The sequence below is a fragment of the Oreochromis aureus genome, linkage group 3 (genome assembly GCF_013358895.1).
Source record: "Oreochromis aureus strain Israel breed Guangdong linkage group 3, ZZ_aureus, whole genome shotgun sequence".
NCBI lineage: Eukaryota > Metazoa > Chordata > Actinopteri > Cichliformes > Cichlidae > Oreochromis > Oreochromis aureus.
In genome coordinates this window covers 119,331,928-119,342,710 of record NC_052944.1, presented here as the reverse complement: position 1 = coordinate 119,342,710, position 10,783 = coordinate 119,331,928, and the positions used below count along the sequence as shown (strand labels likewise).

The 10,783-nt window shown below is 39.9% G+C and overlaps 1 protein-coding gene across 1 annotated transcript in view; it reads right to left on the bottom strand.

Moving 5' to 3' along the window:
* The window catches only part of LOC120435165 (protein NLRC3-like), a 137,380-nt gene that overhangs the window by 101,029 nt on the left and 25,568 nt on the right, over window positions 1-10,783 (bottom strand). The gene's annotated exons all lie outside the window — the stretch shown is intronic.

Below are 10,783 nucleotides of genomic sequence, written 5' to 3'. Positions count from 1 at the left end.
TTACTCAGGTCCAGCTCTCTTAGATGGTAGGGGTTGGACTTCAGAGCTGTTACCAGATAATCACAGCTGACCTCTGACAAACCACATTCCATCAATCTGTATAAAGAATGAAAAAATGTAGGTTTATCAGACAAAGTGTGAGCTTGAAATCACTCAGTGTTTCATAATCTGTTCAGAGCTGAAGAAGGTTCAGAATGTAGAAGTTTAGAAAATGGAAACTCCAAAAAGCTGAAGCCAACAGGAAGCAGCTTCAAACAAACACAACAAGAGAAAAAACTCTGAATGTTTCACATTAAAGTTGTACATTTCTAACAAGAGTATTTTAATGATTGCGTCACTGATGACGATCTTCTGATCAGTAGATAAACTGAAGCTCTAAAGGGCTCAGCCTTTATCTCCAAGAAACAAAGCTGATCATGGAGACCCACCGGATCAGCTGATCTGTGGACAGCACCAGCATCTTTAACTAAGTCTGAGAGGTGGGCAGTCTTTAGAAGCCTTCTCTGAAATGTTTCCCACGGTTAGACAAACTTTCACAGTTTCTTCATAAAGGACATCTCTTGTGGAGTCCATCTGTGCACACACAGTACTACCAAACTCATCTCATACTGAGAACACACAATTTGTATGAAGCTTTGACTGTTTTTCATGTTAGCTATTTAGCATTTCTCCAGTCTGAGTCAAAGAGCGTCACATGACGTGACAGAAGCTGCAGTGATGGTGGTGGAGCAGCACTGATGATGCTGTAGAACAGGGGTGTCGAACTCCAGGCCTCGAGGGCCAGTGTCCTGCAGGTTTTAGATCTCACCTTGGGTCAACACACCTGAATCAAATGATTAGTTCATTACCAGGCCTCTGGAGAACTTAAAGACATGTTGATGAGGTAATTTAGCCATTTAAATCAGCTGTGTTAGATCAAGGACACATCTAAAACCTGTAGGCCACCGGCACTCGAGGCCTGGATTTCGACACCTGTGCTGTAGAACAACAGGAACACGGGGATATCAGACTGTTAGTGGGTTTAGTCATTCCTGCTTCACTGTTTGTCCTTCATATTGAAGTAATCTGCTGAGAGCTCACACTGGTCTCTGTAGAAACGATGTCAGTCTGACTCGTCACCTGTTTGGAGGCATGTTTGATGTTTTCTCTTCTGGAAACTCTCAGTATCAAGTATGGAATATGCAAAGGAGACAGGCTTTAACGACCTGTTTCTGTAGCTGCCACCATCATTCTACATGTTTCTACATCAGCTTATGAAATCCTTTGTTTGCTGTTAAAGTCTTTATTTATTACTCTTCACCTGCTTCACTGTCACAGTGTTTAGCTCTAGAGAGGAGCTGTGTCTGTGTGGGCGGGGCGCAGGCAAACAGATGAAGGCAAAGAGTTTTATAATACAACCTTTAAACAGCTAATGAAGCGATATAATATCAAGCATTTCTCAACAGCAAGCGAGGTTAAATGCCATATTGTTGAGAGATTCAATCGTAGCTTCAAGGGTAGAATGTGGAAGTACTTAACATCAGCCAACTCCCGGAGATATGTACATGTCATACCAGATCTCACACAAGCATATAACAATGCCTATCACAGGTCTATCCAAATGGCTCCAGCAGAGGTGAATAAGGATAATGAGAAGTCAGTCTTTAATGCGCTGTACAAAACGAGACCTCAGAGGGAACTGCATTTTAAATTTAATATTGGTGAGACTGTACGAATATCAAAACTGAGAGGAGTGTTTCGAAAAGCATACGAGCAGACTTACACCGATGAGATTTTCACAGTCAAGGAGCGTATAGGGAGATAGCCCCCAGTGTACAGACAGATATAGCAGGAGAGGTATTGAAAGGGACATTTTATGAGCCTGAGATACAACGTGTGGTTGTTGATGAAAATAAAACATTTAAAATTGAAAACATATTGGCTAGAAAAAAAGTGGGTCGGAAAAAGCAGGTGCTAGTGAAATGGCTAGGATGGGCCGCCAGCTTTAATTCATGGATTCCAGAAAAAGACATCGTAGAGGCGTGATTATGTCATGTTTCGGCTGTGTGGCAGGCAGGGAGAGGACCCAAACGCAAACTCGTAGACACAAGGGATGAACTCAAAACCACAGCTTTATTTGCTGTTTGGGAAAAGCATACAAAAGTAACCTAAACTAAACTGGAAAATCACAAACTAAACTCACAGAGAGACACAGGGAGATCCACACAGCATGAGGGAGAACGCGACACTGACACAGGGAAACACAGGGCTAAAATACACAGGGAAGTAACGAGGGGAATGAGACACAGAAGGGGAGCACAGCTGGGAGAAATCAGAACTGATGAGACGAGGGAGCAAAGTAGAATACACTCACAAGAGACATGAACCTTCAAAGTAAAACAGGAAGTAGCACAGACACGAAGTACACTAGGGGAGACAGAGCAACTAAGAAACACAGAGAACAACAACAAAGAGACACAGAGGGCAACTACTAAATACTCAGAACTAAAGAGAATACAAGAAAGCCAACCTAAGACACTGGACTAAAGAATAAGCTGGGGGAACAAATGGAACTAAGATCATAATACAAAAACTCAGACACAAGAAACTAAAAACACTGGGTCACCGACCCAGGACCATGACAGATTAACTCAGATGACGCAGCTCTACACACATTCATTCAGCACTGTGCAGAGACTGAGAAAGCATGAATAAAAAGAACAACAATGCAGGCTTCTATGTAAGCCTCTTCTCGAATGCTTCAGCACATGTTTACCCAGGTAATAAGATACCTGTTTTTTCAAGAAAAACTTACTTAATGGAATCGACCTGTAGCTGAATGCGCTCTAAAGACGAATTTGCTCTCATGACAGCGGATGCCAATGCGTACAGAATTAAAATTGTCTCAGCCAGTCTCTTTGTCAAGAAAGTTAGTGTATCACCGAGCGTCAGACTTGCACACAGCAAGGCATTGGACCATGCAAACGCAAAATATGCTATAGACAGAGTATCTTTAAAGACTTTCTCCATACAAGCTGGGGCACGAATATCAACAAATGACAATTTATTTATGGGCAGGATACCTAAATTTGTCATCATTGCATTCATAGACAACGAAGCATACATTGGCTCCTACCAGCGTAATCCATTTCAGCTGACGAAGGACATTCAGGGAATGTGTCGTTAATTAAAACTGGGAACATGAGATTGGAAACCCGTTTCAGAAATCCACTACCCCGTACAGTGAACCTCTTGTGCTATTCTGTATTTGATTCAGTCATTGAAATATCTAACATGAGACAGGTGCTCTTGGACAACTATTGAGACAAAAACGGTCATGAACACTATAGAACTATCAGCCGTGATCGGCAGCGTTATCAATAAAAACACATTTCCTAGGTGTGTTACCCTATGATCACCTAACCACAGGGCGGCTTCAAAGACTCCCTGCTATGGCTATTGTAAAAACCAACCCAGCAGAGGATTGGGAGAATGTCATGTGGTCAGATGAAACCAAAGTAGAACTTTTTGGTATAAACTCAACTCGTCGTGTTTGGAGGACGAAGAATACTGAGTTGCATCCCAAGAACACCATACCTACTGTGAAGCATGGGGTGGAAACATCATGCTATGGGGCTGTTTTTTTCTGCCAAGGGGACAGGACGACTGATCCGTGTTAAGGACAGAATGAATGGGGCCATGTATCGTGAGATTTTGAGCCAAAACCTCCTTCCATCAGTGAGAACTTTGAAGATGAAACGCGGCTGGGTCTTCCAACATGACAATGATCCAAAACACACCACCCGGGCAACAAAAGAGTGGCTCCGTAAGAAGCATTTGAAAGTCCTGGAGTGGCCTAGCCAGTCTCCAGACCTCAACCCCATAGAAAATCTGTGGCGGGAGTTGAAAGTCCGTGTTGCTCGGCGACAGCCCCAAAACATCACTGCTCTCGAGAAGATCTGCATGGAGGAATGGGCCAAAAATACCAGCTACCGTGTGTGCAAACCTGGTAAAGACCTATAGTAAACGTTTGACCTCTGTTATTGCCAACAAAGGTTATGTTACAAAGTATTGAGTTGAATTTTGTTATTGACCAAATACTTATTTGCCACCCTGATTTACTTAATAAATTCTTTACAAATCCTACCATGTGTATTCATGGATTTTTTTTTCACATTCTGTCTCTCACAGTTGACGTGTACCTCTGGTGCAAATTACTGACCTCTGTCATCATTTTAAGTGGGGGAACTTGCACAATCGGTGGCTGACTAAATACTTTTTTGCCCCACTGTATATATATATATATATATATATATACACTGACCAACCTGTGCACAGCCTGGATTGATTACAAGAAGGCCTATGACTCAATGCCCCACAGCTGGATACTGGAATGCCTAGAATTGTACAAGATCAACAGGACCCTAAGAGCCTTCATCAGGATCTCAATGGGGATGTGGCGTACAACACTAGAGGCCATCTCTAAGCCCATAGCACAAGTCACCATCAAGTGCGGGACCTAACAAGGAGATGCTCTGTCCCCACTGCTGTTCTGCATAGGCCTGAACCCCCTCAGTGAGATCATTAACAAGACTGGCTACGGATACCGACTACGGAACGGAGCGGTTGTCAGCCACCTCCTGTACATGGATGACATCAAGCTGTATGCCAAGAGTGAACGAGACATCGATTCACTGATACACACTACCAGGCTATACAGCAATGACATTGGATGTCATTCGGACTGGAGAAGTGTAGTCGGATGGTAACAAAGCGAGGGAAGATAAATAACTATAAGAATGAAGAAAACAGGGTTAACCCAGGATGGTAATGTTGCTGGTAATGGTGTTGTGGTTCTCTTTGGTTTTTTTGTTTGTTTGTTTTTTTGTTTGTTTGTTTTTCCATAACTTGTGTATCTGCAAATATACTCATTCTGTATTTTTCATATGAAAGAAACTATACTGTGGTGGGGCTTGCTTATTTCTTGTTTTTGATTTTTTTACGTTTTATTTTGTTTTGCTTTTTTTTTTACTTTTGTTTCATATGTTGATTGTTTAATTTAAGACTAAAAGAAAATTAAATGAATGAGAGGTAAAACTTGAGGGGGTAGGGACAAATAAGTAAATACTTCTGCCTACTCCTTTTCAAACAAATAATGAAATGATATTTTATAATGATTGCGAAGACACGTTTGAAATGTTTGAAATAAAAATGAACTGAACTGAACTGAACTGAACTGAAGATAGTCAGAACTGAGGGAATTGAACTACCAGAAGGCAACATTGCAGACATAGAGGACAGCTACAAGTACCTGGGGATCCCGCAAGCGAATGGGAACCATGAAGAGGCCGCTAGGAAAGCTGCAATTACCAAGTACCTTCAGAGGGTCAGGCAAGTCCTGAGGAGTCAGCTGAACTGTAAGGACAAGATCCGGGCCATCAATACCTACGCCCTGCCCGTGATCAGGTACCCTGCTGGGGCAATAGGCTGGCCAAAGGAGGAGATAGCAGCCACTGACATAAAGACAAGAAAGCTCCTGACCATGCATGGAGGGTTTCACCCAAAGTCCAGCACCCTGAGGCTGTACGCTAAGCGGAAGGAAGGGGGCTGGGGACTGGTGAGTGTCAGCACCACAGTCCAGAATGAGACAAGAAACATCCGCGAATACATCACGAAGATGGCCCCAACTGACAGCGTGCTCAGTGAATACCTCAGGCAGCAGAAACCCAAGAAAGAGGAGGAAGGCGAGGAACCATCATGGAAGGACAGGCCCCTGCACGGTATGTACCACCGGCAGATAGAGGACGTGGCTGATATCCAGAAATCCTACCAGTGGCTGGACAAAGCTGGACTGAAAGACAGCACAGTGGCACTAATAATGGCAGCACAGGAACAAGCTCTGAGTACAAGATCCATAGAGGCTGGGGTCTATCACACCAGGCAAGACCCCAGGTGCAGGCTGTGTAAGGATGCCCCAGAGACAATCCAGCACATAACAGCAGGGTGCAAAATGCTAGCAGGCAGGGCATACATGGAACGCCATAACCAAGTGGCTGGCATAGTGTACAGGAACATCTTTGACCCGAGGTCAAAATGGGAGATGCCCCCAAGGGTGATGGAGAATGACCGAGCTAAGATCCTGTGGGACTTCCAGATACAGACGGACAAAATGGTGGTGGCTAACCAACCGGACATAGTGGTGGTAGACAAACAGAAGAAGATGGCTGTAGTGATCGACGTAGCGGTTCCGAATGACAGCAATATCAGGAAGAAGGAACACGAGAAGCTGGAGGAGATATACCAAGGGCTCAGGGAAGAGCTCGAGAGGATGTGGAGGGTGAAGGTCCCGGGAACAACATCGGAGATCTGTGTCCAGAAGAGCGCAGTCCTGGGAACAGCTAAGATACTGCGCAGGACCCTCAAGCTTACAGGCCTCTGGTAGAGGACCCGAGCTTGAAGGATAAACCGCCCGCAGGGGCGAGGTGGGTGTTTTTTTATATATATAAACACACACACACACACACACACACACATATATATATATATACACATATACATATATACACAGCGAGACAATAAATGAAGAAGCAAATCATGCCTTCAATTTCGATTTAGCGCAACAAACTTGGAGTTCGGTGTATGAAGAGTCAGATGTGGACAAGGCTTATGAAAATTTCCTAGAAATATTCACTATGCTGTACAATAAACATTGTCCTGTAAACGAACACAGGACAAAGAAAAAACAGATAAAAAGTCCTTGGCTCACAAAAGGAATTATCAATGCTTGCAAAAAGAAAAACAATCTGTATAAACAGTTCATCAAAGTGAAAACAAAAGAAGTGGAACAAAGATATAAAGCATATAGAAATAAATTGACTGATATTATAAGAACGAGTAAACAACTTTATTATAGAAGAAGATTATATGAAAATAAAAACAATATAAAAGGAACTTGGGATGTGTTAAATAACTTAATTAAACAAGGATTTTCTGGAACATCATATCCTGAATATTTCATTGATGCAAATGGTGAAAATCACAACATGAGTAATATTGTTGATGGATTCAATAATTTTTTTATAAATGTTGGCCCTGAACTAGCAGCGGACATACCATGTCAAAAAGATGAAAAAATCAGTAATATAAAATCAAATCCCTTTTCACTGTTCCTCTCAGCTACAGATGAGCAAGAAGTAATAAATATCACATTAAAATGTAAAAGTAAGTCTTCAATGGATTATCATGATATAAATATGTTTGTAGTTAAACAGGTTATTCTGAATATTGCTAGTCCCTTAACATATGTCTGTAATTTATCATTTCAGTCTGGTTGTTATCCAAAAAAAATGAAAATTGCGAAAGTAATACCACTATACAAAAGCAATGACAAAGACAGTTTTACCAGTTATAGGCCTATTTCTCTACTGCCACAATTCTCTAAAATTTTAGAAAAACTTTTTAATTCAAGATTAGAAAAATTCCTTGAAAAACATCAAATAATAAATGTTGGTCAGTATGGTTTCAGAACGCAAAGAACCACTTCAATGGTGACAATTGAGGTAGTAGAAGAAATTACTAATGCAATGGATAAAAATAAATATGCAGTTGGTATTTTTGTTGATCTCAAAAAGGCCTTCGACACAATCAATCACTCAATTTTATTGGATAAATTGGAAAGATATGGTATTCGAGGGAAAGCTGGTAACTGGTTAAAAAGTTACCTAACGGGTCGGGAACAATATGTTAGCATAGGGCATTACCATTCAGAGAAACTTGGTATTACATGTGGTGTTCCCCAAGGGTCAGTGTTGGGACCAAAACTTTTCAATGTTTACATAAATGATATTTTTGATGTTTCTCAAGTACTTAAACTCATACTGTTCGCAGATGATACAAACATATTTTTCAGTAGCGATGATTATACTGATCTTGTAATGACCGTAAACAGGGAGCTAAACTTAATTAAAAAATGGATGGATATAAATAAATTATCATTAAACATAAATAAAACTAAAGCAATGTTTTTTGGCAATTTAAAATATAATATAGAATTACCAATTATCATTGAAGGTGTACCAATTGATAATGTGAGTGAAAACAAATTTTTGGGAGTCGTAATTGATAACAAAATTTCATGGAAACCCCATGTCAGACACATAAAAACCAAAATTTCCAGAAACCTCTCAGTTTTGAACAAAGTGAAACCATACCTCGATAAAGATGCACTTCGTACTCTGTACTGTACCCTGGTTCTTCCATATCTTACATATTGTGTGGAAGTGTAGGGAAACACATATAAAAACACAACTAATCCATTAGTCACAGTACAGAAACGAGCGCTACGCATTATTCACAAGGTTGGTTATCTAGATCATACTCACAAACTCTTTCTTCAGGCAAAGTTACTTAAATTCCAAGATCTGGTTAATTAGAATACATCCATAATCTTATACAAAGCCTTTAATAAACTTCTACCTGTAAATTTACAATCTATATTTGAAATTCGAGAAAGGGCTTATAATGTGAGAGGCTTCGGAGAATTCAAATTATATATATCTATATATATATATATATAGATATATATATATATATATGTGTGTGTGTGTGTGTGTGTGTGTGTGTATATATATATATATATATATATATGTATTCACAACATACTTTGTTTAAACAGAAATACAAAAATCAAACATTAACCAGTAATAAAAGACATAAAATATTTAAAAGTAATAAAAGAAAAGAAAAGAAAACAAAACAATTTAGCAACAATAAGTGAAAAAGAAATTACAGAAGAAAAACACCAAACAGCAAATATTTTTAGCCGAAAACAATTTCAGCTGCAATAAAAAAAAGTCTGAATTCAAAAATCAAACCACTCTACAGGACCCCCCTCTAATTTGTTTTTTTATTCTTTATTTTTTTTAGTGTACTATGTCGCAGCGGTTCGCCACTGGTGTTCTTTTTTGGTGTGTGTTTTAAAAAACCAGGGTCTTCAGCCAGGGTGTGACTGGTTTTATACATGGCGACGGTCTTACGTATGCCCGTGTTAGATATGGCTGATAACAGTAGGTTTAAATCTGAGACAGCGTTTAAAAACTCTGTCCAGCCGATAGGTCTCAAACCCTCAGAAGGTGTGTGTGTGGTTGTGACGGCTTTAATTAGATCATAAATGTGTGAACTAGGGATGGTGTGTTAATCAACAACAATTTCGCCTTTGTCGTTGTAAGAGATCAAGTCTGGCGAAAGGGTCACCGCTGATAGAATAAGTTCTGCATTCCTCATACTCCTTTTAGGTATGTGTGTTAAAACATTCTCCGCAACAAGATCCCTCACCCCTGCATCACCATGAACAGGCGATGTGTCCGCCGACTGGGGCTGCACATCCCTGTTAAATTGTTCAGGTAGTGATAAAGACAATACGTTCTTTTCAAGGGCACCTTGTCTCACAAGCGTAAGGTATCTATGGAGAATATCGCTGTACTTTTTAGCTTTCTCATGCACATCTATGTCAGAATCTTGTAACATCTCCTTGTCCAACTCATTCTGAGCCTGTTGTCTGATGCTGCTGGTGTGCTGCTGCTGCTGCTGCTGTTGCTTTATTAAGTCCAACTGGTGTTGGAATACCAAAAACATATTTTGCACATGTTCCATTTTCACCTGTTTGCTATCAGACTGGTTATGAAAGGGATTGCAGCCCCTAATAACGGTAGTAAAAACCCTCCAGATTGGTTGTCTTTCTCTTTTTCAAAGTTTTGATCTTTTTGTTAGCAATCAGTCTGATTATTGTTTTTTTCTTTTTTAGCTGTTTGTACTTCTGATTGGTCAGTGGAATGTTACCATGCAATACGTTAAAGACTATCTCACACAATGCATTGATAAAATCTAAGTTTGAATTACTAATAATAACTCTGCGTAGAGTAGGAGGAGCCCTGTATATCATCTCCAACAGAGACAGATTCCTCTGCATGCGCGATGACATCCTTTCACCTCTTTGCTGATTTTTGTTTTGGAATGTAAACAACCGGAGGGTCTGATAGTAAATTTGTTCTGAGTCTTAACTGGTCCGGGGTCTTAGCTTTATAGTCTATTAAAAGATACCCATATGTTGTGGATGTGGCATCATTAAACGATTCTATAAAACATTTAGTATTACCAGGAAACATTTGCCTACCTAAAAGCATAACCTGATATTTATCTCTCAGATTTTTAAACAATATTAGGTAGTTAGTGTTCAAGGAAATGGTTCTACTGGATTTTCCTTGAATAAACAAATTCTGAACTAGATATATACACAACTCAAATTTCTATGATGCACATAGGATAGATACTTTGTACATACATAGATACTTTGTGAACACATTTTGTACTTCTAAATTGTTAGCGGCATCATTCATTACATCGTCTATAATTAACAAATTGTTCTTGTCTGTAGGCAGAAGGTTGTCATCAGCAAGAGATTTGGGTATACCGTTAACAAAGTTTATGTCTCTTATCTTAAGAAGCTGGTCATATAGTGGCTGCTAGCATGAGTATACAGTGGCTTGCAAAAGTATTCGCTTTTCCACTTGGAACTTTTCCACATTTTGTCACATTACAGCCACAAACATGAATCAATTTTATTGGAATTCCACGTGAAAGACCAACACAAAGTGGTGTACACGTGAGAAGTGGAACGAAAATCATACATGATTCCAAACATTTTTTACAAATAAATAACTGCAAAGTGGGGTGTGCGTAATTATTCAGCCCCCTGAGTCAATACTTTGTCGAACCACCTTTCCCAATTTTTAAATAAAATGATCGC